Source organism: Patagioenas fasciata, chromosome 1 (assembly GCF_037038585.1).
Source record: "Patagioenas fasciata isolate bPatFas1 chromosome 1, bPatFas1.hap1, whole genome shotgun sequence".
NCBI classification, from domain to species: Eukaryota; Metazoa; Chordata; class Aves; order Columbiformes; family Columbidae; genus Patagioenas; species Patagioenas fasciata.
In genome coordinates, this window is record NC_092520.1 from 164900690 (window position 1) to 164928038 (window position 27349).

The window sequence follows — 27349 nt, forward strand, 5'->3', positions numbered from 1 at the left end:
TGTAAGGACAAGTATGAATTTATTCCAAAACAGTGCTGTAGGCCCAGACAAATGTAATGTTTTCCAGAGAAGTGCTGACAGAGGCTTTGAATAAGCAAACAGTAGAAGCACATGTATAACCTGAAAATTTAGACAACAGTGGTTGGATTTCTGTCTGCTAAACTGTTTCCTCGGTCTGCTCTTTGGCCAATGACCACAGTCCCACAATGAATTAGTAAATCTATGTGTTACATATGATTTCTGTATAGAATCTCTTTTGTAAGTATAACACAGTCTACAGATGTCATTGCCTGTTGATTGTGTAAAAGCTGAGGGAAAAAACAGAGATAAATATTACCATCTAACTTAAATTTTTAGCTGAGCTTATTCCTGTATACATAATTGAGTTTTCAACAGATCTCTCGATGATCCATTAATACTTAATTTAATTTTTTTTTTTTTTTCCATGGGATGAAAACAGTTTTCCTTTGAGGCAAATCCCCTCCATCAACTCCAGCTGGTTCCTTTTCCCTTCCTTTCTCTCCCCATCTTGCTCTCTGGACAGCCACCTACTTAACCCCCTGTTTATTTGTTTTATTTGTAGGTTTAAAGTGCCGGGATAGGGATTAGTTGCTGCAGGGTGGTGGGATGAACCCTGGCTGGTAAGACCCTCCCCTGCTCACTCACAGCCATGTAGTGGGAGGGCTCAGCCAGGAAGGGGCAGCCCTTGGTTCTACCATTGCCATCATGTCCCTGAGCCCCAGCGGTGAGACCTCCAGCTGCAGGAGATGCTCTCATGACCTTTATGATAGACCAGTAATCAGCTGTTCATCCTTCCAGACAAAAACATCTTGCAGTTCAGTTGCCTGTCTCATTAAGTCTTGAATCTCTCACACTCGTGGCATCATTTAAATGAATTACTTTCTCTACTGTCATCAAAGTGACACAGCTTCTGGGTTTTCTAAATTGTCGTTTCACAGTATGTATACATGATTAATGAGAGAAAATGCAACTAATGGCACTGAAGTTTTGCAGAAAGCTTTTAAATAAAACACTCAATCATTTTGATCTGGATCCAGATCCGGAAAAAAACAAATGGGCGACAAAGACCATCAAGAGTAAAAAATGTCTTCTGCATGAGGAACAACAAAGTTAGCAGTCATCAGTCTGGAAAAGACATACTTGATGGAGTAGAAGGGAAATAATACAGATTTATAGACTCCTTAGCGGCATGCCAGGGCTCAACTGATATTTCATTCTCTTTACCACAAGATGGAAGGGCTAATTGGATAAAACTGATGGGTTCAAAACAAGAGGACTTTTACCAAGGATAATGTGGATGATTAAAGTTTACTTGGTGCTCAAGGAAGGAATGGCTACGTTCAAAGGAAAAAAATACTGGGAGTTACTATATACACAAGAACCCCATCTAGATCAATATGTCCTTAATAAAAAAATGACTGGAGTTTGTGAGTATTACAGGGAAGTATTATTTTCATTTGCTTTTGTAATTGTCTCTAAATGATAACGTATGCCTACTGTTGAGAGCAGGTTACAAGCCTAGGTGACACTTGCGTGTGACCTGATACGCTAGTCTTTCTTTCTTACTTTCTATTGCTTTTTTATTCAAAGGATAAAATAAGAGAGATTACAGAGCTGTAGAACTCAGAAAAGCTCCTAAACACCCATAATTAATTTTAAACAAATATATTATTTCCATAATGACTCCTGAATATTTTATATGTTTTTGGGATTTTACAGTTTTAAATGATGAAAACAGTCCAACACAGAAAATGTAACTACTCTGCCTTCTTGTAAACTCCCATATTCAGGAGGCTGGTCTGACTGGAGCCTATGATTTCAGGTGGTTTATACATGTTACAGTTCACAGCAATGAGATTAAATGAGAAATAACTTCAGTGTCAGGAGCAATCAGGAGTTTGAATAACTGTGGCGCTAAAGTAGAAAAAAGCACCTGTCTGGTTAAAAAAAAAAAAATCTTGGAATGGCACCATCACTAGAATTAAATGAAGAGGAGAGGTTTTGTGGTATTTCTGTGTAACAGCTTATCCTTCTTTCTCTTTTTTCTTTTTCACTTTTATTCTTGAAATTTATCTGAGTTTCGTCCTGTTGTTCATTGTCATTTCCCTGCAGTATTGCAACAGAGTGCCACAACAGTCTCCCTCCTGCTCCCCCCTGATGTAGATACACAATTTACGTAGAAAATATGATGGTTTATTTTCTGTAGGAACTTTTAATCTACTGTTGTTTGAATGCATAGTAAACAATCCTGCATGGTTGTTTCTTCCCACTGTAACTGTATTGGTATAATTTTATTTTTTTCCTTTAAATTGTTTCTATGTACTTCCCAAAATAACTTCTCATTCTGAAGAATAACTACCAAAGAGTTAGAAAAAACACAACTATCTGTCATAAATGCAACTAAACCACAAATTAATAAAAGCTCAGACAAAAGTAAAATGTATTTTTAGTGTTGTACTCTGCTTTCTTAGAAAGCAAATGTGCATTTTAATAAAAGTAAAATATATGAAACAGTTAATCTAATCACTAAATGAGACAACACTTTGCAGAGAATATTTGGTCTAAAATTTTAAAATAATTAAATTAAATCGTATTAAATTAAATTCTACTGGGTGCTAATATGATTATGGCTCACACTTAGGAACTAATACTATGTGTATCACATGTGAATAAAGACAATATTTACCTTCTATATATACATATAAACTCGTAGTTTCAGCTCTGCTTCCACCAGAAATGTTGCATATTACTCATTAAAGAATATTGAAAATGACACTGTGCGCTGGTTTGACTGAAAACTAATTAATTTTCTTCAAGCAGTTAGAAACCTTTCTTTTTTGTAGCTAGCATGGTCATTGTTTAGATTTAGTTTGAGAACAAGAAGATAACAGAGTAGATGTTTTTAATTGCTTTGGTCTGAGAGCCAAGGATGTTCTAAGCACTCTGCCCAAAGGTATGAGGTAACTCGTGAGGAAGGCATAGACGGGGCAGAGCTTGGTGGACATCCAGCCTGATCAGTAAGAGTATTCCATCCCATTAGCGTCATGCTTATATTTAAGGAGAGTCAGGATCTTCCAGCTAAGGTTTTTTTTCTCTTGGAGTCAGGACAGAGACCAGTTCAGGGGAGTTCTGATTGGGGACTTTCTTTATAGAATGTTAAGAGATTGAAAGTGACCTCAAAAGATCATTTAGTCCAAAGACTTTTAGTCTTTAGTTTGGCCTTTGGCCATCTGACCATTTGCAGAGGCCTCTGGACCTTTCTGCCTTTTTCTCTCTTTTCTGTCTCTGGGATCAGCTGTTTGGGACCAGGTGCTGCTGCCTGGGACTGGCTGCTTGGCGTGAACAGAGTTGGTGAGGAACTGAACTGAATATCTTTTTATTTTATATTCTATTTCCATTTTATATAGAGTATTATCAGTATTATTAATAGTAGTATATTAGCGCTATTTTATTAAACTGTGCTTATCTCAGTCCACAAGTTTCTCCATTCCCTTTTGATTCTCTCCCCTGTTCGGGGTAGAAGGAGGGGTAGTGAGCAACCGGTCACTGTTATATTTCTAGCGCAGGATGAACCAGGACATGCTGTCAGATGGGATGATGAGGTTTTTCCCAGAATGGAGGTAAGCAAAAATGGCCATTAATGAGCTGATTCTGTTGACTCCTACAGTTTCTGAAGGGATGTTCACTGAATGAGTAATCATTCAGTAACAGACATTTTAAGGAGCAGAGCCAGTGCAGATTAACCCCAAATGGGCCCTTTATGCTTCCACATCTGTAACTCAACTGCAGGCCAAAAAAAGCATTGCATAAATTCAATTGTTGTTGGAGGGGTACAATGCGATGAAACAATTCGGAGACTTAGGAAGAATTAATTCTTGCAGTCTAAAAAAAGGAGGAGCAGTTAGATTCCTGTGTTTGTCAGAAGGCTGTGAGGAAAGAGAGGTTGTAGCCAGGAATAAGGAGTTTTTAAGACACTCTGGTGTTAATTGCTGAAGTGAGTGTAAGCCAGTGTGCTCTTCTGTGATTACAGTTTTATCTTCACAAGCTAATTGTTAGAGCAAATGTCAGCATTTGTATGTCTAACTGAGCATTGAAAATGAGTAAATGTAATTGGTACTTAAAATTATTGCAAGTGCAGAATTGTGCCCACAAAACTAAAGTTCTTCTAAAACACCTAGTTCAGCAAGAAACTTGTATGATATAAGATAAAAAACTCGTAATGCATCTCAGATCTTATCATAGAAGGCACCAATTAAGGATTCCTAGCAGGTATTTTAGTGGAATAGCGCTTGACTTTTAGTGTCAGGCCCTTAATGGTGCAGTGCAAGATTGTCCAAGTTTAAGGAAATTTAAATGCTACAGCCTTGCCAAGTTTGAGATGAATGCTTGTTTCTTTTAATAGGAAGAGGAATTATTCACATTTTCCCTTCAAATAGCCAGGCTGTTTAAATATTGTAAACAGTTTTGCATAATATTTTCTGACAAAAAGTATAAATCTCACAGCTATTGTGTTTACCCATGAGCAGGTACTCTACTAGATTTGTAAATGACTAAGTAGAGGTTGGTCAAAGGAAAAAAACTTGGATAATTTATGCTTAATCTGATGAATAATATTAGTAAAAAACCCAAGCAAAACCCCCTGAAGAAATAGCAAATAAGGATATTTTATTTTGTCAATTTAAAAATGAATTGGTTTGGGGTTTGTTTCAGAGTTAATTTTCAGTTCAGAATATTTCAAGAGTAAATGACCCGGTGTTACAACTAATAGTGAAAGGGGAAAACTAGCAAACTGCCAGACCCAAATGAGTTAGTTCTTAGGTAAAATAAAGAGCCTAGCTAAATCCAAGTCAATATGGTTTTACAGCTGTGAGTCTTCTCTGTGTGGCTCTTGGGCAGATGTTCTCAGACTGGGGCTGCCACCAGTGGGAGTTCTGACCCCTCAGGTGATCACTGCTCCCACCGTACAACTTGGGACAGTACTTAGGGCTGAAGACCAGCAAATAATGGTGTTGAAGGAAGTCAACTTTCTGAGAGAAACTCGTCAGGAATCTTTGAGCAAATGCTTGCTCTCAGAAAATGATAATTTGTCAAGACTAATATTTTGACTGGAATTGTCTGTTGGAAGAAAAAAAAAAAATCTGTCTGGAGTTTCTTGTCAAGGAAAATTCCTGAATAGTTCAGTGGTTAGTCAGGATGTGAGAGACCTAGATTAAAATCCTTGCTTTAGTCTTATTCTCTGTAGTCCAAATAAGATTTTGTTATTTATGGAAAGTGGGACAGTTCAAACAAATGAATTAGCATTGCTCATTTAGGACTGAGGACCAGAGCCTGGATTTTATACCAGGCAGTCTACTGACTATTTACATGTGGGGGAAAAAAAGGGTTTTAGTGCAGATCAGGAATTTGTGAAATCTTTACTTGCACTTACAAGAAGCAAATCCAGTTCTGTTTTTTATCTGGGCTAGGTCCAGGTCTAAGTGGAACTATGCTGGACTAAACATCTAAATCAGAGCTTTCAGTGTGGTATTACTAGAAAGGAACATTTTTGCTGTGTCCAAAATATGGGATATAGGAGGGCAGAAAAGAGCTTTGTGAGCAAAGACAGTATCATCAGTTATTTATTTCAAAATTACCTTGTTTCGCGGGTCACAAAATACTGTGGATAGGAAAGAGTTAAACATACTTTTGTAAACTTTCATTTGGGCAAGGAATACATCTGTTAGTGCAGCCAGATGGTATTTCTTTTTTCCAATACTATTGTAACTTATTTCAGTTTAAATCAATACTTCTCTGGGAAAACAAATGAACTATTTCCAGTATGGAAAGTTCATTTGTGTAGAGTAGAAAATAACATTTGTTTGTACTTTGAAGGCCCCTATGGGGATTCTAAACATATAATTCATATATCATATTTATTGTACTTTCTTCTACCTGAAAAAAAAAATAAATGGGATAAACAGAGAAATAGGGAGTGATAGGTGGGGGAGGGAGAGAAAAGGGGAAGAAGGGAGAGAGAAAGAGAAATAGAGCTTAATATATTGAAACATGAAGAAAAAATTCTGAAAAGAACATTAATAATATAAATAATGAACATAATTTCAGGTTACTCTTAGAAGACTTAGCAATATTAGGAGGATGATAGAAGACAAAGGACCCAGAAAAATCATGGGAGATAAAATGTTGGATTCAGCATCTGCAGCTTTGTAAGTCCTGTAAGTAAGTCCTTCTTTACAGCCCTGGGATTGTGATGGTGAAGTTTGCGATTATAGTAAGAAAATTATTTTTGGTTTATTTTTAGAAGAAATAACTTGCAAAATGAGGATTAAATGTCATTAGAGAAGACAGCACTAGAAACCCTGTTAGGCAAGCCGAAAGTGAGCAGGAGTAGCAAAAACAATTCCACGTGTGTGTATTGCACACCAGGAGAAAGGAATGGGGTACATTCTTCCATGCCACAAAGCTGACAGTGGTCATGTTCAGCTGCACATTGATCTTCTTTCCTGGCTGATCTTACAAGTTTGCCACAAAAGTGCTGAGTAAATAACCACAACTTTAGATTTTTCACTCAGCATAGAAAGCAGGCAGGCGTTTGATTGGAATTCTTCAGTCAATCCTCTCTGCTATAATAAATGAGCTACAAGTAAAGCCAAAGAACTGAAACACATCATCTGTGAGAATTTAACCAGTTAAGAGGAAAATTGTGATTCAGTGAAAAGTAACCTAGCATGAAGCAGCCTGCATAGACAATACAGCCGTAACCCCCTTGCTTTGACTTGATAGTCTTGGCCAAGGAGAAAATCTGAGGCACTAAGAGACAACATTTTTACTTTACTAATATAGGCTCTTTTACAGCACTGTGTATTGAAAACTTCTTGCCTGCTGGTTACTTTATCACATTGCATTAGCTTGAGGAATACTATTCAGGATCCTGACTGCTATAATTTCTGTAATATGCCTTACTTTATTTGTCTTGCAAGAATTAGTGTTCACATAGTTGATAGCATGTCACCAGAAGTGACGCCAGTACAGTTCAAGTTCCTTCACTGTAACGCTTCTAGGGAGATATTTACCTGGGCCAAATAAATGTTGCTTCATCACATCACATCTGGCATACTTTTAATTTGTTCACCTTAATATTATTGCTTCTATGCTGGGTGCAAGAAATTATTATTCCATGCAAAGTCTTGAAAAGCCCATGGAGGCCAGTGTGTTCTGATCACTCATGCCTTGAGCCCTCCCCCTCTCTCCGTATGCCTTTCTGCTAAGATCTTTTTTTTGACCCTTAACTGAACTGAACTAATATAATCCACATAATAATGTACGTCACAGGTGTCAAACACCTGGTCCTAAAGAACATCTTGGTCTTTTTCTTAGGTGGCACACCATACCATCTTTGCTGGAACAATTTGAATGCCAAAATGTCCAGTAAGAGAAAGACTGATGCAGAAGAAAGGCAGTTTAATGATAGATGGGAAAGCAAATACATGTTTATGTTTGAAGGAGAAAAACCAGTATGTCTTTTGTGTTATGAGACAGTGTTGGTGATAAGGGAGTATAATGCACAGAACCAAGTGGCAAACACAAGGCCCATGGCCAAATCCTAAAATTACATTCAGCCCCTCAAAGGCAACCATGAAGCTGATGTGGCCCCAGGTGAAAGTAATTTTGACACCCCTGATATATGTGTTTTATTTGAAGTAAGAAGATTTTATTTCTGTTTTTCACATTCAGAGTTCACAGTATTGAAAGGGTCTGAGTGACCAAGAGGATTTGTTTGTGGGTTTGTGTGCCATTAGACGTATTTGAAGCTTGATAATATGAGTATGAGCATTTCTGGAAACTAGTGAAAATTCAAATTCTGTTATTCATACACCACTTATTTCTTATTGTTTTGAAGCCAGAGCAGATACAGGAGATACAGTATATGGTCATCTGCATAAAAATCTATGTTTCTGTCAATCAAAGTAATGATGTGACAAGCATCTACTGTCAGTTTGATCTACTGAACCCGAGACTTAGAAAGTTCTTATGTCAGTATTCAGATTTTTCTCATTACTGATGTGAAATGTAACAGATCACATTGATTTGCCACAATATGTCATATAGAAACAGCTTTTTCCAAGTGCCTTTAGGTGTTAGAATGTTTAGCAGGTGTTTTGGACTAGATGATCTTCAGAGGTCTCCTCCAGCCCTAACCATTCTGTGATTCTGTGAAAAAACAAGGGGTTTAGGGTTTCTTCTCATCAGCAGAAAATTTGATCTGAAGACATCAACACCAAAACTCTTTCCTCAGTAATTAGATGGGAATATTTTGTACGGTTTAATGTTGGTGGTTAGACAAGGAAATCATTCTCCACAGACATTGTACAGGGAGTGGGAAAGGGTAAAAGTCTGCTATAGGTTTCTCTATTACTCAGAGTAGTGGGATGATCAGCTTCTTTCTGTTTACCATACAGGGATCTCAGTTTCCTGTCTTTGGTATGTGGCAGGTGCTTCAAGCAAGATACATCTGTTTTGGAAAACAGACAAGTCAAGGAAATTCCTTTGTGAGTAAATCAACGACTCTTGTACAATTAGTGTGCTGCTTCAGTGACGCACTGTTTTTTTCAACTTGTCTTACGTCAGTTATCAGAACTCCCCTTTTGTGACTCTTTAAAAGAGTACAAGTTTCTTGAGTACAAGCACATTTCTTGACACTCATTTGCTTCTGTTGCCACACTGGAGGGGACTGATTCCTGTTTCTAAACAATATAAAGGGATGTATGAAGTGGACTTTAGAACCACATTTTTGCTATGCCAGCTGCTGGGCTTGGTGACTGCTCAGTCATTCTTTGCAGGCAATTTCAACCATTTTGGATACAAGATTATGCTGAGAGCATTTTCTGTTTATATTTCCCTGAAATGCGTAGAGCAACCTATGTTTCCTTGATTGTGTGTGTATTTATTTAGTTAAAGTTGTTTGAAACCATCATGATCTCTGATTTTACATGTCACATACAACTCCAATTTCATATTTTTCCAAGCAGAGATGTATTCAGCATTTTATGTGAAACAGAAAATGTCATCTGCCTTTCTACCTTTTAGTTTATTACTTGGTTCAGCATGGTTATCAGAGGTATGAACAATTAACTTGCTTGTGCCTCACACTACATTTCTTATGAGTGCATATTTCTTTTTTGTTTAGCAAACTAGCAGATGTGGTGTTGATCTTCATAATCTATGGTGTTTTCTTAGGAAATCAGAGTCAATACAGTCATGCTGTTTGCTTTGTCTATTTAGGAAGGTGATTAATGATTGTGACATTTACTCTGATTGTTATGCTCTTTAAAGATCTTCTTAATAATTAACTTCATTTCTGGAGACTCCATCTGGAACTAGCAGTATTAGGGAGCAAATTAAGTAAAGTTCAGTTTTCCTGAGCGGTTTTTCAACCACAGAGGCCTGTTGCTACTGATATTATCAAGGCCTCCAAGAAGTTATAAATGTGCTTTGAAGCATCCTAGCTCCCTTAGTGCTGAGACCTATATGACTGGTTTTGAGTTAATTGAAGATGCTCGTGTTCTGCCACAAATTAAAGTAAAATTATTTGTAACGCTCTAGGAAGTCATTGCTGGAAGAGCTTTGGCACTTGAAATGTGGCTGAAGTTAGCCAAGATATGAATTTCTGAAAGCAAACAGACTCATTATCCCAAAGAAGCCTACTGTATCACAGTGTGCTTTACCAGGAAAGAGTTTTCACCAGCGGAATGTGGCAGCAGAAACTGTGATGTTGCTCTTGAGCCACTTTTCATTTAACACAAATGTAGATTATGGCAGAGTTAACATTCAGCTGATACTGCAATGTTTAGGGGCAATCATAGGAAGTCACAATAGTCTTTTTCATAAAATGTACCTTGAGGTGTCCAGGTTTGAGAAGTTGAACTTTTGAAAAAGAATTAAGTCCTGGTTTCCATTTAGTACAAGCATTACAGAAGTTGAGAGAGAATTGGGTGTTCCTCCTGCTCATCCTTCCTTGAGGGCTGTCTCATGCGTGAATGTGAGGTTAAGTTTGACACAACCTCTAAATCTCTGGTTTGGCAATATGTTAAATCTAGCTGAAACATGCATAACTGAAAATGCTAATGTAGTATAAACTTCTACTGGACATGATTTTTTTCAAGTTTTGTATAAATCAACTTTTATGTCAGAGTGGTGTTGACTGTCTATTTCACTCTCTTCTAGATGAAATATTGGGCAGAATATATTATGGATATCCATGAAAATATGACCTTGGATCAAGGTTTAATTTGTACTTTTTTGGGTGTACAAATCTAGTATATGTAGTTTTGAAAATACAGGTCAGCCCAGTACACACTAAGGGTATAATGCTTTTCACATGCTATGATAGTAAAGTTTAATTATTTATGTGCTCTCAGTTTAAGGAAACCTTGAAAAAACATCAATAAAATTATACTATACTAATAGTAATAGTTAGATATTGGGTCATTTCACATGTCTCTGTAGTAGGTCACTAGCAGCAAAGTTTCTTTCCTAATCCTTCAGGTAAGTGGCAGGTTGATATGTTCAAAATGCCCTCAATGTTTTCACTATGATTTTACAACAGTGTTTTTAAATTAAAGTATTGTAAAGAAGAAAGGACAAGAGTTGAAAGAGTTGTCACTTCATTCTTAATGTTCATATCAGATCAGGAAAAACTCCACTGAAATCAGTTTAAGCAACTGTCAGGTGAAACCAAGAAATGTCAGACTGTAGCAGAATAAGTGCTCACAATGCTGAGCCATGAATGTAGGTACTGGGTTACTTAGCATTGCAAAGGAGATTGATGGGGGCACCTCCAGAGTTCCTCAACTATTCCACGGAAAAAAATCCCCTCAAATATCAATAATAGTTTTAGAATCTCAGACTTTCTTGTTCAGTCTGTTTCAATGTAATAAATGTGGGTTCCCGAATATGATAGATGCAAGCTCCCTCCAAGCAATAGATTACCTAGTTCACAAAAACAGAGTTGAAATGAACTTTCCTAAAGCAAACTGTCATGAAAAAAATAGTGCCAACAAGAAGGAAAAAACGTGAATTTAAAAAAATTATTTAATTTCTAATAATTTATATTAGGCAGTTTCCAAGCAGTGCTTGTGTATTGCTAAAGGCATGGCAAGACTTTAAAATTATGTAGCTGGTGCAGAGTGGGGAGCTGCTAGTGATTTGTTGCTGCTGCTGACATTCACGAAAAAAGCCTGCAATCCCCTTGAATAAACATTATTGACTGCAACTAAAATAATAAGACATCTTATGCATGAAAGACTATTTTCCAAGTGGTTTAGATGTTAAAAAATTACTTTATATTTTATACTCTATATCAGCCATGAGACTGGGATTTTTGTAGCTTTTTTTTTTTTTTTTTCTGAAAGCCAGACAATGGAGTCCATAACTACCCATCCTTTCATAGAATCCTAGAATAGTTTGATTTGGAAGGGACCTTCAGAAGTCATCTAGTCCAACCCCTTTGATGACTGCTTCTTCTAAACTGTATTTCTTATGACATCTTCATTTTGGATTTTCTTATGCATTTCTTTTTTTTTCCTCTGTCCATCATCTTCACTTCCTTATGTTCCTCATCTGCCCATGTGAATGAATTCTGGATGCAGCATTTACTGCAAAGGGAACCCACTTTTATTTGCCTCTCTCCTTCAGTTACTTGAGCAGTTTCTGGACACTCCTCTACCTCAGAGTTCGGCTCTTTGTTGGTTTTTTTTTCATTTCCAAGGAGTTTAGAGACAGTGAAAAACCTATTGTATAAGATTTTTTTAGTGTTAATATTTCAGCTGTCTTCATTACTTAAACAAAAAAGAAAGATCAACCCCGATTGTTAAAATATGCTAAAACATCTGTCAATAGCAGATGATATGATTTTTTTTCCCCATTTTGTTTCTATTATCTTTTTGTATTAACAGGCAGTAAAACTGAGAGACTGAGTTTTCACTGTAAACCAATAAATGGCTCTATATGTGTAGATCTTATTTTCCAAGGTTTTAGTACACATGAATGAACATTTGCGATTGTCCTGAATATGATAGCACAGAAATCTTTATTCTGTTTACCCTATACATCACATCACAGAAAGAAAAAGAAAGGCAAGGCAAGGAAAAACATAGAAATAAGGGGAATATGGCTTTGGAGTAGCTATGGAATTCTCATTACAGGGATAAATATCAGCTTTACTTGTTTTAACTTGCAAGAGTAATAGTTTTTAATGTAGTTAAAAAACATGGATTAGTAACTAAAACAGTTAAAAAGACATGCGGTGTAGGCTCTAGATGTGCATAAAAGAATCAGTATAAATGGATATAACAGAAGGTGCTTTTTAATATTGTGGCTTTTTCTCTTTCGGTTAGGGGTTTTTCTCAGCAGAGGACCTTTTTCCTTGTTGTATCTTCTCCGTAGTTGGTTTTGAGACAGAAGGATATAAAAGAGCGTAAAAATGCTGTACAGCTGTAAAGTGACCAAATACTTTTGGGGCAGAGGGAAGCTGCATACATTATTAGCTCTCAAACGCAAGAGCTAAAGTGGTTACAGAATTTTTATTGTCCTGGAAAAGAAGATTACTTATTCAAGTGTAAACAGGCTGCACCCCCTTACCATTAAGAAGAGCTACTTCTTCCAAGTTTTCCCTGGAATGTCATGTAGATGTATTAGGGACACTTCTATTTTTGATGACTTAACTTGCTAGCTGGAAAATAATTTTCTTTTTGTATGGTCCAAAAAATGTTTCCCAGTTCAGGGACGGTGGAGTTTGTACAATAAATAGTAGAATGGAGACACTATCTAAGCTTATGACACTGCTTAAAATGGTAAAAACTACATCTTCCCATGTAATATGTTGTTTTGTTATAGCTATTTATATTTTCCATAGACCACTGTGGAGAAGCTGTTTCTTAACTGAGAACTTTGTCACTAGCTGATGTGCACAATTTCTCAAATCTGTGTCAATGCTGCCACCCATCTCACAGTGCCAAGTAAAGACAGACATGCAAAAGTGTTTGGCTTTTCCTAATCATAAAGGTCAGACCCTTTAGGGAAAAACAAGACAAAAGAAAATTAAACTTCAAGCCCAAAAATTTTGTAGGTGAATTTTAAGTAGATAGAACTGTTGCCTTTTCTTCAAAAGGAAAGCAATCGAGACCACGATGTCTGTAAACATAAACAAATTTTGGTCCTTGCTAAATTGTTTTCAGGAGTAGGATTTTCAGGTGCTTTTTCTTTAGAAACAGTTGTATAGTTATACATGCATGTCTCTTCAAATAAGCAGTCTTTTGTAAATGTTACTATGAAATGATGAGATTTCTAGTAAAATCTGTGCTTACTGAGGTTGTAAAATATTTCTGCTTCTTAGCCTTCATGCTAAATTCAAATATGAAAAGACTGGACTTCCTAGAAAAAAACAGATTTAATTAGATCCAAGAAAAGTCTTTCTCAGCGTTCTCATGTGTCTGAATGACAAAAACATTCCTTTCAGAGTCCTAAAAAGGAATAGTTTTCAAGTGGAAGTAACACTGCTTAAAGTTTGTGTGTGTTTTTTTTCTTTTTCTTTTTTTTTTTTTTTAATTTTTGTTCCTTATAGGCTGTATGCAATATCAGTAAGACAAATAATTTCTTAGTAGTTTTCTTGATAACAAGGTAATCAGCATTATTCCAGGATGACTTATTTTAGACATGGTGCATAAATGACAATCTTTTTCAAAGAGAACCCTTTGGGCATGTAAGGGTTTGATATTGGAAGTGTGTCTTTATGGGACACTATGAGTTTTCCTAACAGGAATTAAAAATAAAAAGGAATGCCTAGGATGGTAAGTAGTGGAGCTAAACAAGCCTGTTCTGCTGACTTTGGCTGAAAATTGCATGGCAGTTCTCACCTGGAGATGGGCAGATAAACAGCTGAGGAGCAGGCACACAGTACCTATTCAGAAGTCTTGCTTTAAAAGGAACTGATCTGAATAAAATAAATCAAAAAATACTATATATAATAAAAGAAATAGGGCTGGTACTTCCATTGGCATCTACCATTTTTAGGAATTCTTAGCATTATTTCAAATTATCCACTACAGATTTTATTTTCATTACAGCTCTAGTACCCAATAGTTTAGTTGTGGCTGGTTTGTTGTTGTTGTGTTTTTATTTTTGGTTTGGTGTTTTTTTGTTTGTTTGGTTGGTTGGATGGTTGGTTTTTTTTGTTTTGTTTTGGTTTGGTTGTTGTTTTTTTTTTTCCTTCATGTCCTGACTTATCTTACGACATCAGATGCATCTGAGGGTGAACAACCTGCAGTCCTTGTGAGCAGGCACAAGGATCTTTCCAGAGAAGGGGACTCTTGCAAACCGCAGTGACCCATCCGCTCAAAATAATTAATTTGACAGAGACTGGAGGGACATTTCACAGCGTGCATGCAACATGATTAGATCTAATTGTACAGGCACTTCAAAAGTGTTCTGTTAAAAATGGTGCTGTTTTACTTGTTGATGAGAAAATTGAACATTTCTAGCAGAAGATTTAAGGTGGGGTTGAGTTTCCACTTCTTGTAATTACCATTTGAATGCAGCAAGGCTATTAGTTTCTCTGAGTTCCACCGTGTTCTACTGGCTGTGGTCTGACAAGTATAACCTCTTAACGGTTTGATATTGAAATCAGGGGATTTAGTCTCTGGAATTAGCAATTTATATTCTGTGTGGCTGCTACAGTAGTTGCTGCATTTAAATTATTTATGCAAAGAAAGAGTACTGTTGTGTTCTTTATTACAAATCACACTGGCCACATGCTCAACAAGGGTAGAGTTTTCCCTCTGAAATTCTGCTCTGTTTTCAAGAATATATCTTTAGCTTGTCACTGGCTGCATACTGTGATGAAGACAAATTGAGATCACACAGCACTGCACCTTTCATTAACTCTGGAAACAGTATCAACTTTGTGCAGAGATTGGAGAATCTACCAGCAGCGGAGAATTCTGCTTCAGTCAGTCATTAATACTTCTTGTAGACCATAGAATCAAATCCTTCAGGGAATGAAACCGAGTTCAGAGCATGGTGTGTGCCTGACAATACAAATCTGCTTTCAAGAGAAAGAGAAGTTCAGAAGAGGAATCCTTGTAGTTTTCTGTGAAAAAAGAAAAATAAAATAACAACACTGACAGCTCTTCAAGAACAAGTTGAATAGAAGTAATGCTTGTGGAAGTAAGCAAATAACAAACAGACTCACAATTTTCCAAAATGGTTATTCAGTTTGGCTTGCTAAATTCTTCAAGCAGAGAAAACTCACTGCCATCTGTAGATCAGTCACTCCCGCGGTTTGATACATATCCACTTACAATCCTATTTATTTCTAAAAGCCTTAAATACAATTCTTCCTGGATAAATGACATCAACCATATATAAATAGGAACAGAATTTCTCCCATGGAAGTACAATTTCTTTATGAATTTTCCCACACACTGTGCTCTAGGCTGATCAGTTAGTAATGATTTGCATTATTTTTAGATCTTTTGTTTTCAGAACAAATCTAAGTAAACTTTTGACAGCCATGTTTGGTTTCATTTTTCATGTATGGTCTGACATAAAATTAGCTTTTAAACTTTGCTAATTTGTAATTAGCCCTTATGTTTGCAAAGGCTGAAGCCTGACTGTCACTTCTTTTGTATAGTCTCTTTAGAAAGATTTCTTCCCTCTTTATTTAGAAAAATGTACCATCTTCTTAAAAAAAAAAAAAACAAACCTTAAGTCCTTGCTCTCTTTCTGTATGTTCTTTTCTGGGACAGGAGCATCATAAGACTAAGAAAAAAATATTCCTGGCCAAACCTGTTTTGCCAAACCTCTCTGCTCTGGTCTAGTCCTCTCCAGCTGTGTCCCACTCCAAAGAGTAAGCCCTGAGTGAGCAGATATGAATGTCTGCTCAACTGTAGCTGCTACCTGTTTGACACCTGTTATTCTGCTACTGTTCCTGATAGCACCTATCTAGTTAAACTGCTAAATTTATTTGAGTCATGTAAACCTCTTTCCTCAATATTTTTTTCTCCATTTTATTTCCCCTATCAAAGTTTTATCTGTATGACTCAAAATCCCAAGCTGCAATTATCTCTGTTAGTAAGGTGAGGTGGGGACAGACAGATGTGGGAGTTGGGGGAAAGAAGTTTGATGGTTCAGTGGTTAAGTATGATCATAGAGGCCACACAAATCTCACAAGACCAGTAACAGAGAACTTCAGCTACCCACTTGTACCGCATACAAATGTACAATGTTTGTGAAAACTATTTCTTGACACTTTAAGTGGTGGCTTCTTACAACAGATAGTTGCAGAGAATGAAAACAGAGTCTTAGTTCGAAGTAACTTCCAGAGAGCTCATTCGAAACACTGCAGTAACTGAACACCATAATAAAGTTCAACATCTAAAGGACAGCAAGTGGCACAAAAAGAAAACACATTATAAAAGTTAATTTCAGTTAAAAAAGGAGTTTAGTGAAAACAAGCAGACCCCATGCGTGCAAGTAAATAAAATCTTTAGAAGTTGTTGCAATTTTGTAAGCAAAAATAACAGTTGTTCATGGAGGCATGTAAACAGCATGAATCACTGCTTATGGCAGCAGTCATGTCAAGGTTGGGCTTTGTCCAAGCTGAAGAGTGGGGCTTAGAAGTAGTATGTTATCAGCACAATTAGGCTGTTTCTAGAAGTGACCCAACACCTCAACATGGGTCTGGACTCTGCTGCGTTACCACTCCAGTCGGTGCAGGCTGAGCTCAAGGACTTTTACATAATACACAATTGTATCATAGTTTAAACAGGCCATGAGAAGATGTGCATAGTCCTGGGTGCACTGGGGGGAGAAATTAAAAGGTAAGGATTATTTACCTTCACGAACAGGTAAATAAGATGGAATGTGACAAAGTGCACAGATGTTAAATTTTACTTCCTTTTGAAGACAACAGCTAAGTGCCAACAGCTAGGTTGAGATCTAATGAAGAGAATGGATCCTGAGATTATTTGATAATGTTTCTGATGTATTCTTTTGCAGTCCTCTGTAAAAGCAAGGTATAATGTGTTCCTGGTTAGCGGGATAAAGTATCTTCTATAACCATTTCTATGTTACTGTACCAATATTCTCTCTAATAAGGGAAGCCTCTGGGTGGCATGACTATGGTATTGCTGGATGTAGGGCACTTCCTGCTGGCCCTCTGGTGTAGGTGATTCGCCAGATCAGAAGGGAAAGGAGCCCAAAGCAGCATCTTGAAATAGTCAAGAGGCAAGACAAAATTTTGTTTTTGTATTTTTTATTCTCTCTTTGCCGCAATTTTGGAGAGCTGGCCAAGAAAAACAAAAATGTTGCCAAGATGTGATGGAGCCAAAGAGGAAGCTAAAGTTTAGGCAGAGCTCTTGTGATGCTTTTATATTCTCATCCTTAAGGAAAGCCCGGCCAGCGGAGGCCAAAAGGAGACCTGCCATTGATTTCCTCAGGGCAAGGCTTGCATACCTTGTCCTGCTCTAAACAAATTTTGTATATATGCATGCCAGACTGTGTCCTTGGGCACAGGGACAAAAACTACTCTTAGCTTGACTTGAATTCATGTCTTCAGAGGTGAAAGGTTAGACCACTAATAGCTGGTGCCAAGGAGTACCTTCAACCCCTCAGTTCCCCAAGGAAACAAGATATAATTACATAATTAGTGGCTCCATTCACATGTTTTAGTGTTATTTACCATTCACGCATTAATTCAATGTAAAGACATGAATAAGCAGCATCTCTACCTTCTCAGTGGAATGAGCTGCAAAGAATTAATTCACACAGTACGTGTGAACGTCTTGCAGTTTGTGCAGATAGAGAAGATAATGTTTGTGTGTATGAACTGACAGAGATGCTTCATTATGTTTTCACATCCATTCTCTTTTCAGAAAGGAGAAATAAACCTTAATGAGGCTTCTTTTCTCAAGGCCAGGTTTTTGACTCCTCATTCACCCATCAAATCACTTAATGATATAAGCAATCTTAATGAACACAAAAGGATTTTATTATGCAAATTGTGTTGGTTATTCAGTGTTTTAAAGAATTTGAGGTTTAGCAGCTGGAGTTCTGCATGGTGCCAGTGAAACTGCTGTGGTGTCCGCTGTGATGCAGTTGTTGATCTTGCTCAAGTACACTGAAAAATTGCTATCTGAAGAAAGAGGGCAGCCACATCTATATTTAATTGCAACTAAAAGCAGAAGACTCATTTTAATACCAATGGGATTTAAGAAATTTGTGGTGATTTTTTTGAACATTGGATTAAGCATTTGTTCAGTAATGAAAACGGATTTTAAATTGTTAATCTTAGTGAGAGATTAATATATAATAATGTTTTGTTCTAATAATGTTCTTTCTTTGAAGTAAATATCTTAGTTTATTCTAATATTCATGGACTTAAGATAACTTGTTGTTATATAAGTGTGTTTTTATTTATTAAATATACCACTGCAGCCTGGAAAGTATTTCCAATACTCTTTTTAATCATTTGTGAATACTATTTGTATAAGGTTAACAAAAAGGAGGCATGATATATAGTTTTAAAGGAACAAGCACAGGTGACAAGCTATTCACCCTACAGCATGATTATACCATGATTATTAATTTTTTAAGTAGTAATAAAATGTAGCTATACATGTTAACAGCCATTAGTAGTTTAATGTCTCAGTAATGTGTATGGCTGGGATTGCCTATTGAAATCTGGATCTTTATGCTTTGTTGAATTTTCTGCTTATAAGCAACAAATATTTAAAACAGAAACTCCATGTTACTTGTAGATCACCAATAAATAAATTTGGTAGGATTTATTTTGGTATGACCATGTGACAATTTTCTTCAGACAGGAAATCTTTTAATTTCAACCATGTGATTGTTTGTTTCAGTACTATAGTCCTGTAAGGGAGAGAAGTGGAATAGCTGATCACAAGTATGTGTGCAAGCATGTCTAGAGGTCTAGTTCAAGTCATGTCAAGGATTTTGTTTTCTCTTGGTGTTTTTTTTCAAATTCACCATCTGTGCAAAGGTGATAATACTTCCTGCATCTGGTGGGAGCTGTGAAACTTCATCAGAGCTTGATAACACAAGAAATTAGCTATTCCTGAATAATTCCATGTGAGAACACCATTGCAAAGTTAATTATGTTGAAAGTGAAATGCATTTCAAAGCAGAATAGCTGTTGCATTTTAAAAATACACTCTGTTAATCCAAATAATTTTTAACTGGGCCAACACATTCATTCATTAAGGTTATTTAAAGTGCTGAAAATCAAATTCAGTAAATCACAGAAGGAAATCCTATTCTTGTTTTTTCCAAATACCACATAGAAAATAATTCAGGAATGCCCAGCTGATGCCTACAGAATCTTCTAAAAGTGTGTATATTACTATTGTCTTAAGTAGTGGCATTCTGCTGTAACAAGACACATATTTGGCAGGAATTATTATTCAATTTCTAACAAAGAAGCTTTATGACAACTTTAAAAAAACTTGTCATTTTAATGAATATTCATGTGACATTATCTTAGTAATTTTACTATAATTTTCTAGTAGCATCATGATGTGGTTTTGATGGAGTTTTTTGTGGGAAAATAATTTCTTGTCAATTCCATGAAGACAGTCTCGAGAAAAATGCAAATGTCACCAGCAGTTATACTGCAATAAAGTCAATGGCATTATAAGTGGTTTATTTGCAATGCAATTCTGATAAGCTTAACAAAGCAAAGCTCTTTCCCAAAGCGGCTATTTTAAGTCTCTGTTAACTGAAGTTACAACCACCTTGGCATTACCGCATATGTGGTACTGCATGAGCCTGCATGAGAAGGTTGCCTAACCCTGGCCAGTAACACATTGTCAGAAAAGTATTTATTAAATCAGTGAGAGGTAAGCTTGCAGCTGAATAAAAATATTTTCAAAACCTTCTACTTTGCATTTTAAAATAAGATTGACCCAATGACATGTGGAAACAAATTGCCACAGATACTGCCTCTCTGGACTCTTCAACAGACTTTTATTTCCAGATTTCTATTGTTAACTGTAGGACAACGTAGATTTAGAGGGTCCTTGGCCATGGGGGCTTCTGCATACGGAAATTACTGTGGATTGAATGGGTATAGATTTGAAACACAGTGGCTATTCTGAAGTAGTTACTCATAAAGACTCTGAAATTAAAGCCTTTGTTCAGTTATTCTTAATGAGATCTGTAAGGAAATGGAGTTCTACTCCAGAATAACTGCATGCAGGGATGTATTTAAGTTGCACATGAGTCAGAAGTGCTGGTTGAAAGATCAACAATATTCTGATAGTTCATGGAGGCTTTTCTGCAAGGAAATCACTGTCAGTTTGAGACTCCTGGCTTCTCTGTTTCTCCTCACTGGCTTAAAGTTTTGTTTCACACAGTTCCAGAGTAAATACCTATCCAATGCTACTTGCCACATGGTATCAAATTGAGCTAGAGATGTTCCTAGTACTGAGTCAGCACTCTGGGACTGAGGTACCTGGCCTGGTCTGTTGGCAAACATCACTGGCGAGGACTGGAACCGTGGTGGAGTCTCTTGTCATTGTGAGTACAGCATATATGGAAAAATGGTGAGTACTGACATTTGCACCTGAGGCAAGCAGCTGTGAAGTATTCTCAGATCTTGTAAAGATGAAGGGCTATTTGAAAGTCAGTACTATTTGTGGCCTGAAACCACTTACGTTTTTTTGAAAACCTACCAGCTTCCATCTGTTGCAGCGTGTGAGACAGTCTGCCCTGGGTGAGACCTCACCATCACCCGTCCCTGTCCACCAGATTGCAGGTAGGATGACTGCAGGTGGGCTGCAGGGGTTGTGGTGTTGAATTGCAGACCAGGAGTGCCAGGCACGCCAGGCACAGTGAGGAGCACAGCTTTTCCTGGCTGTGCTATGTCCTGGCCTCTCTTCCCATGGGAGTCCACAGGTCATGTGCAAGTAATTGGCAGTTTCAACAGGGCAAAAGAAAAAGCTGCCCAGCTTGGGAGTTGCAGGCACTGTAGCAAAGTGGAGATAAAATTAACAGGTCAGACACAAAGCAAGAGACTTCTTACAGCTATGATTGCCTGGAGCAATCTCTTCCCATGATACTGGAAGAGAATGGAAACCCCTAGACCTGGAGCCTGTGTACCTTGCATCCTAGTGTCTAACTTCCTTCCTAGGGACTAAGAGGACAAAATAGGACCATTATGTGTTTTTTTCAGGTGTGTTCTTTACACTCCACTCCCTTTTATGGGGTCCTACCCTACTGGACTTTTATATCTGGATTTTTTTTAATTTCTGGGAAGAAATAGGGTGGACAACTTTAATTCTATCTGAACACCTGAGTGAGAATAGGGATTTAGTGAGAAATAACCTCCATAGTGATGGTTCAGGAGGCTTTTGAGGACTTTGAACCAAATGAAAGATTCATTGGGTGACAGATGTGTTAGACGATCACGGCAACTTTGATTAGGAGATTTAATGGTGTGATAGATCAAATCTGAAGGAAAACATTAGAAATTACACCGGGCTGTTTGGCCTTGTTCTTTGAAGCAGTAGTCTCAGGATTGCACTTAATTTTAGGTGGCTTATGCAAGGCTGTGAATAAGCCGAAGTCTGGAATGGGAAGCATCAAGAAGAAATGAGAAAGGAGACAAGGATTATTTGGTGGATTTCTGATAGAGAAAAGTGGGGAGTCATGGTGGGATGAGGTATTTTTGGCCCTGTAATTAGTGGCAGGATGGGTGTTTGAAAGGGTGAGGGCAGGGTGATCTTTGTTATGGCAGGGATCCAGTGGTGTGGGGCTTTTGAAGATAAAGTAACGTCAGAGGAGATTTTCCAGAGTCATTCTAAACCACTCAGTGCTAAGGAGAAAAGACACAGGATCTTGGACCACTTGTAAGAACTGAGAAACCAGGAACAGTGGATGGGAGACAGGACTCATGGGGGAAAAAAAAAAAAAAGAGGGATAGGAGACAGAGGACAATCCCCACATTTTCACAATAGGAGATGGTCCTAAAGACCTTCAGGTCTTCCCTTCCCCTTCTTTCTCTCCTTCCCTACCAGTCTTTTCTTTAGACTACTGCTAGAAAGAATTAACAAGAAGATAAAAACTTGGGGTGAAATTTTAAGTATGTGGAGATAAAGTTCAGGGTTCAGAGCTTCTGCAGGAAGGTTCTGGGATTTGGAGGTCTTCTGGTTTGCCCTTCCCTGATCAGGAAAATATAACATTTAGTTTGTATGTGGACAGAGAAAGTGAGATTGTTGCCCTTTCCTGTTCCTCTCTCTGCTTTCTGAAACACGGCGGGCTCAAACTGTTTTGCAGAAAACTTGTTCTCCTTGCAGGCTTTAATTTATAACTTGAAAAGTAATCAGATGAAATGCAAACCAAACATCCTCCAACATCCATCTGTTTCTCTAGGTCAATATTTAAAGAAGGAAAGCCTTGAAACTTCACAGTTCTACTTTGATCTGTAATTTGTACATCTTAGACTTCATGTCGCTTGGATTCCAAGGGCTTACAGGTCAGACTGGACTCACTGGACCTCCTGCTGCTGAATCTGTACACTGAAGTGTTGCCTCATGGGAATTTACTGCAGTTGTTAGTGCTGGTTTGAGATTAGGTATAGAGCAGTTCAGACAGTGGGCTTTACTGTAAATGTGTTCAGCATCATTTGTTCTATGCTTTAGAGAAATGAGATGAGCAAGAGTGAAGTGTGCAGCCCTTCGTTGCTAATATTTTTATTGGAATTGACCTTGACATTTTACATGCCAACACACAGACCACAGAAGTGATTCTCCCTCTGCTTCACAACCACCCACATGCACGTATTACCTCTAAACTTTACTACTAAAATATTAGAAAGGCAGAATCCCAGTCAGAGGTCCTGACTGTGGAAACACTGAAGTTGCACAAATTGAGCAATTTCTTGATAGCATCAACAGAAACACATCATGAAAGTTTAGGTGCAATCTTATGTTTTACCACAGGCACTTAGATAGTTCTTGCTGTTGTGCAGACTTTTTTTAGGGCATTTAGTACTTCAGTAAAATGTATGGACAATGAGCTTCCAGAAACTGAAGTGCAGAATGCACTTTGTTTATACAGAAACCTGATTAGTATTCTTTGGACACCATCCATTCCACTGGATCTTATTGCAGAACTGTTGACAGGATGTGTTCCTGTGATCAAGCAGGTCTAAAGTGACTTTTTTTTTTTTCTTTGAAAGCAATAACTTGTTTTGGAAACTAGTCTGCTTTGAATGGAGTGAATCAACACTAGATGAAAAGGGTAATTTATTGGTTAGGGGAGCAGCAAGATAGTGTTTCTGCTCTGAATTTAGGCGTGTATATTAGATACTTTTATTTTATGTGGGTTTGTAAAATGCTTTTTTTTTTTCTTTAAATATGAGTGTTAGGCAGAAACCATAAATTTCCCTTCAATAAAAGGCTTCTATTTTCTATAAGCATGTGAAAATGGACATCAGAGAATAGAGTCTTAGAGCATCAGTTGTACAGAACATACTTAGATCAAATAGGATATTTACAGATTCTTAAAGAACTGATAGTAGCATTTAAATAGATTACATTATTCACTGTGAGTCAATATTAAAGTTTATGTAATGACCCATGATGTTGGACCTGAATTTTTTGGTGGAGGAGTATAGTCAAGATATAAATTACTTGTGGTGATTAAAAATAGTCTCTTCATGATATTCATGTGAATACATAGATTGACTGTCAGTGACTGATATGTTCCATCTTTCATATTTTCAAGTATTGCCAAATTGATGTCTAAATGCTGAAATACACTTTTGGGCCCAGTCCACCTCATTCTGTTATTCAGGAAATGGCACCTGGTGTCACCCCTGCATAGAAGATTTCTATGGCTAACAAGAGACAGAGCAAGGTAAGAATTATTCCTCCATTGCACACATTAAATCACAACAGTTACACAAGGTAACTTGTAGCGGCAAAAGAAAACAAAATAAATAAAAAAAAAACTCTCAATCTAGCAAAGTAATGTAAGGAAAAAAAAATCTTTGATAAACACATATGAAAACTGTAAAACAAAAAGGCTAAGAAGTATCAAAAGTAAAATTATATCTGTAGCCTTAATTCCTTCCTCTGAACAACTGGTTTTAGTTCTTTGAGAACATTTGGCATGAAGAGTGAGAAGTAAGTAAAACAGAAGTCAGGAAGGTAAGAAGGTTTCTGTCAAGACTAAGGGTATTGGAAAGGCTGTTTGCATTGTCCAGAGTGTTCAGAAATGTGTACACAGTAAAAGTGGTGCATGTTTTCTCTTCACACGACCTGTTTTCAGGCAAGCAGACAAATATTTTCAGCTAGGTGTGTTGGACACGATTTTCTAGTAATTTCCATTCATTTGTATAGGCTAGGACTCTTAACTCTCACTTCCTATTTAAATAAAAACAAAAAGATATAACTTTAATATAACTTTATATCTATACACATTTGTAATAAAAAGTTAAACAGTTTCCCTAGCTAAGTAAAAAAGTGATCATGCTGACTACAACTACTATATTGGTAGGAGAAAAAAAATAGATTGGTGATTCACAGTCACCTGCATATCACCTCTATAATTGTGTTTCACAATGAGAAACAAGCTAGACTGCTTCTGTGACATTGTCTCCTTCAAAAGTAAAAGCAAAAAGCAAAAAAGCCATGCAAAAACTTTCAATATGCAGAATATTACAACATGACCCAGGAGAAATATCAGTCTGCATTTTAAAAAAATAAGAAATAAAAAAAAAAATCCCACTTTCTCTTGTTCATTCTTAGTGCATGAAGATGATTTTCCAATAATTAAACGTAAACCAAAAGCAAGAATTTTACTGATAATGAGAAAATGTGAGGAGACTACTTTAATTCCCTAAAGATCTCTACAAAATTTTTAAGCCCTAAATAATTAGAAGCAGAAATGAGACTGATGTGGCTTCCAGGCATTATTTTCTGAAATGACTAATTAACCACGCCCTGCATTTCCTGGAAAACACCCTTATTACTATCGAACATAATATTAATATTACTTGGTCAACGGGACAAAAATGAAAACAGATGAGGTGTAACACCCTGCAGTATCAGGTTTCCAAGAGGTGAGTTAACTCTCTACCACACACTGTGTAATTGCTAAATAATTGTATCAGTTTTTGTGTTCCTTTATATTAAATCCTGTATTGCCTTTGAGTGCTTTTTAATAATCACTATACATGCCAAACAATTTAGGAAAGAACCAAATATGCACACATGTACATGCACTATCAACACTATAATTGCTGAAGCCAAATTCTAACTATTTCATTGATTTTTTTTTTTAGCACCTGGCTATCAACTTCTTCCTTTCGCAAGCTGTGGCATTTCCTTCTGTTATGTTCCATGAGGAAAAAACAAAACTGTAAAGCAGCTTCTTCCCATGCATCTCATTTCCTAACCTTTGTGAAACCCCGGCAAACAGAAGAAATTCCAGCTTAAGGTTTCTGAGATTCCTTCTGAGTCATATCCAAACTGAAATTCTTTCCCTAGTGCAGACGTTGCAAAAGTATCAGTAAGAGATTTTTGCTCATTTAAAATAAAATTTCTCAAAACTTGATATTCTTTGCCTGTCTCCAAATTTCTACATACCTTAATACCTTAAAATATTTTCAAAATTTTAGGTTATCTGAAATTCCTGGCCCTTTTCCATAAATTTGCTGTTTTTAAGTAACTAAAGCTGAAACTGAGTGTGTTTCTGGTTGGCTTCTTGACCAGAGAAGTGGAAGAGCCTGGATAAATTGAAAAAAAAGAGTCAAAAAAGTAGCAGGATAAGGTCACTTTCGCTGCAGTTCAGTCTTCTAGTGGTTCTGGACTGGGGATTAATCTGTTTCTTCCAACTACTGAGCTATTGTTAACAGTTCATCCCTAAAGCGTTGGTTTAACACAGGGGACTGAATTAGAGTGTGCATAAATAATATTCCTCTCTGCCCTCTTGCCCCAGTGCTGACCCATGCAGTGGATAAAAATACCTTTAAATTTTAATCACTACATCCCAAAGTTCATTTTGTCCAGGCAGTAAGTTACAGTGCTTGGAAACATCACTGGAATCAAAGCAGAAACAACTATGCTGCAAATTCCTCCCTCTTTAACAGCTTCTTATTTTAAAATTGTATATATTTTATATAGTCTGTATTTAAGAAAGAAAGTGTCAATTTTCAATGGGGAAAGAAACAAAAGAAAACAAGGACTTAACATCAGGATCTGGACAGCAATAAATGGGCTGTTTGTTACTTGATCCTACATGAAAGACAAATTTGAACTCATTGGGTTAAAGGCACGTCTGTATAGGCATAATTACCGTTTCTGACAGGTTTTTTTTTAGCTCTGTTTTCTTAGCTAAAACATCGGTAGATCAGGTTCTAAAACTTTGTCCTAATGAACCAAAACTGAAAAACAACCCAGAACTTTATGTTAAATCTAAATAGTGAAATTCATCTTTCATTTATATTTGCATTTCAGTATAACAACACATTATTTCTCGGGAATTATTCCTTTCATAAAAACTCTTGCCTACTTAGCTTTTTCTGCAAGGACTTACCTCTACCAAAAATACACCTCCACAGCTGGTAGTCTGCAGCACAGACATATTTTAAAGATATGGACACATGGCTGAAGGTAACTGAATTAGAGCTACTGAACAAATGAAGTGGTCTATTTGTCCACCATCACACTTTTAGCGTGCCTCCAGGCTGAATTAATGTATTTTATCTCAGAACCAGGGCAGGACAAACCCATGCATAACTGGTCGGTTATGTCAGCTCAGTTGTTAGCATGCAAATAGTCAAGTCAGGATAAGAGCGTAACATTTAATCATGTTTCCATGAACTTAGCTACGAAAATTTGGATAAAATACAGATAAGGCAGAACCTCTTTTAAAGAAGGAAAAAACACAGGCTAATATTTCAGAAGTCTTAAATCTGAAATGGATTTTCCTGACATACAGATTAATGAATGTATTGTTCATTTACCTGCCGATCAGAGAAGTGTGGGTTTTATGATGCCGCTTCCCCATCCACATTCACACCTTTTTTCGATCTAAATGGAGAAGAAAAGGAATGTGCACCTTTCAGAAGTATTGCTTGTCTTATGCCTAGCTTCCATAAGCAGCTGTATTTGCTAAATTCTTTGAGAATAATAATAATAATAACCTTTGCCACAATGTTTGAGGTTCTATTGTGAAGATCAAGCTCTAGAAAACAAAATTGTCTAGTAAACCGCTCCACTGCCTGAAATTTCCTCTGTGGACCTGA